The 2,653-nt window shown below is 46.0% G+C and overlaps 1 long non-coding RNA gene across 1 annotated transcript; it reads right to left on the minus strand.

Moving 5' to 3' along the window:
* Positions 1-1,538: 1,538 nt before the first annotated feature.
* On the minus strand, positions 1,539-2,193 carry LOC141052815 (uncharacterized). Its single transcript, XR_012220902.1, has 3 exons — positions 1,940-2,193; positions 1,786-1,867; positions 1,539-1,708 (listed from the first exon to the last, which is right to left on the minus strand). It is a non-coding gene; the product is annotated as an uncharacterized lncRNA (long non-coding RNA).
* Between the last annotated feature and the right edge of the window lie 460 nt (positions 2,194-2,653).

Below are 2,653 nucleotides of genomic sequence, written 5' to 3' on the forward strand. Positions count from 1 at the left end.
GTGTATGTGGGGGTGGGTATGGTGAGGGCATTGGGGTATAATGCAATGGGGAAGGTAGGCACTGGGAAGAATGGAATGGGGAACTAGAGAAAGGAGAGGGAGTGGTAGGAGGAGGGACGGCTGTGTGATGGATGGTGGTGGAAGGATGGACGGGGGAAGGATGGACTGTGGAAGGATAGACAGGGGGAGGATGGACAGGGGGAGGATGAGATGCTTCAGCAAGCACTTCCACTAGAGCATTGTGACAGGCTTGCATCACACGCATCTGCTGGTGAGTACTTAAACCTTCCATTTGCCGGACAACAGATTGAAAAAAGGTATGTCTCGGTGTCTGGTTTGATTCTAAATTCATCTGTTCCATGTATCTTCTGAGTTCCATGATACTTTGATTGATCATGGTCAACCCAGAAGATAACCGTTGTCCATAAGTGTGGAAACCAGGTTGAACAGTTGAGTTTAGATTCAAACAGTCAGACAAGGTCAACCTTTCCTGACTCCTCAGACGCTGCCGGCCAGAACCAAAAGTTGGTCGAGATGTTGCGGCAGTGTCTGAGGGGTGGGGAACAGGGAACAAGTCGTCACCAGCAGCTTCATGTGATGAAGTCTGCCCTGCTGCTCCAGTGCTGGTGGAGGGGATAGAGGGATGAGACAAGAGGGTAGGTACAGAGGGGTCGGATACCTCGATGTGGTCACCGGGGGCGGTCTCACTAGGGATCACTCCAGAGGGACGCAACTCTGATGCAGACTCCCGAGTGCTGCAGATGGTGCTAAAAAAGGAGAAAAAAAAATGTATATTAAAAATATTGATATTTAATTTAAGTCTGCTGAAAAAAAAATTGGTTAAACATTTCTACTACAGGAATTGTTTGGGGAATATTTACCTTCTGCACGCCATTGTAGATCGCAGGAACGCCAGGGCTTTGTAGTTTTTGTACTGGGGTCCCCGGTGTCCTCCTGACGATCCACTCGGGGTCTGAATCTCTTTGTTGTAGTCCCTCTTGAAGCGATCCCGGAGCGACCGCCACCGTGTGATAACCCTGTCACCTGTGAAGCAAAAAAAAAAAAAAAGGTTTAGTATTCAACACTTCACATGCTGGAAATATAAGTTACTGAAGTTGTAATACTTACGCACAAAATCCCTGGCCCTCGCATTGAGTTCCTCCCAGTTGTCAATAACTGAAGAACAGACTTCATCCCAGAGCCGTCGGGTGGTTGGTTGGTCGGCATGAAGACGGTTTGCCATGTTCCACAGCGGCTCCCAGATTTCCACCTCATGGATGAGGTCATCAGTATCAATAATGACACCCTCCTCCTGATGTCTGCGGGGAGCACGCTGTGAAACCTGTGAAGATAAAAAACAAAACAAAAAGCAAAAAATTACATTATATTCAAACACATGATGTTCATTTAAACAATTATCAAAATAGGGTTACTTACCGTTTGCCGACCACCAGAGGCATCACCTTGACGACCCTGGGATGTCCTGGGAGTCACTCTAGTGCGGGCACCGGATTCTGAAGACTGTGGGGGAAAAAAAAAAAAAATGTTTGGATGGATGCATAGTTATGGTGTGTGCACTGTGATGAATGTTTGTGTTGGGTGTAGCATTATGTATCTGTGTATGTGCTAAACTTACAATCTGCGCACCCCCTCCGTGTGTCTCTCCACCCTGCACGTCTCCTCCTGGAAGCTCCTCTGAATCAGCTTCCTGTTAAAACATAATAGGATAGTGTTTTTAACCACAAAAAAATTATTTTAAATAAAAAAAAACAAAATTTTTTTTACCTCAGCTCGCTGATGATGTGAGGGGGAGCTTTCAGGAGAAGACATTACGGCTTGGGGCAGCTGCGTTGCTTCCTGAACTGATCTGCAAGTATAAACACACTTGTTAAGCTACTATACAAAGTATCATAATAAGCTTTCAGGCTTTTATACTTACAGGGAAACTAATGGTTGGCTGGCCGTCTCTGCTGCAGCCTGGCTGGCAGTCTCTGTTGCGGTCTGGCTGGCCCTCTCTGCTGCAGCCTGGCTGGCCCTCTCTGCTGCTGCTCTCTCTGCTGCGACCCTTTCTGCTGCGGCATTGCGGTTAGTGCTTGAAGTGATCTGCAAGTATAAAGACACTTGTTAAGCTACTATACAAAGGATCATAATAAGCTTTCAGGTCTTTATACTTACAGGGAAACAAATGGTTGCCTGTACGCCGCGGTGTGGCTGTTCCTCTCTGCTGCGGTCAGGGTTGTTTCTGCTGCGGTCTGACCGGTCATGTCTGCTGCGTTGTTGATCCCTGCTGCGGTCTGAATCTCTGCTGCGGTTGGGCTGGCCGTGTCTGCTTGTATGGTGGCGCTTCATTGTGTGAACTGAAAGAAAATGATATGAAAGTTTAAAAAAAAAAAACAAAACAAAACACATTTTGTATGTGTAATTCCCTGAAACTAATTATACGCAATTTTAAGTGTTTGCATGTCTACATTCCCTTATCTCAGAGTGTAACCAGTGATTGAAGGTGTGTAATATTTTGTGTAAACCCACTTTCTTTGTGTTTTGTAACTGAGTGTAACCAGTAATTGAAGGTGTGTAATAGCTGTGTATACCAGTTTGCATTCCCTGAAACTCTCACCGAGAGTGTAACCAGTGATTGAAGGAGTGTAGTGTG

Source organism: Dendrobates tinctorius, unplaced genomic scaffold (assembly GCF_039654945.1).
Source record: "Dendrobates tinctorius isolate UK_male_01 unplaced genomic scaffold, ASM3965494v1 ptg000163l, whole genome shotgun sequence".
Classification (NCBI taxonomy): Eukaryota; Metazoa; Chordata; class Amphibia; order Anura; family Dendrobatidae; genus Dendrobates; species Dendrobates tinctorius.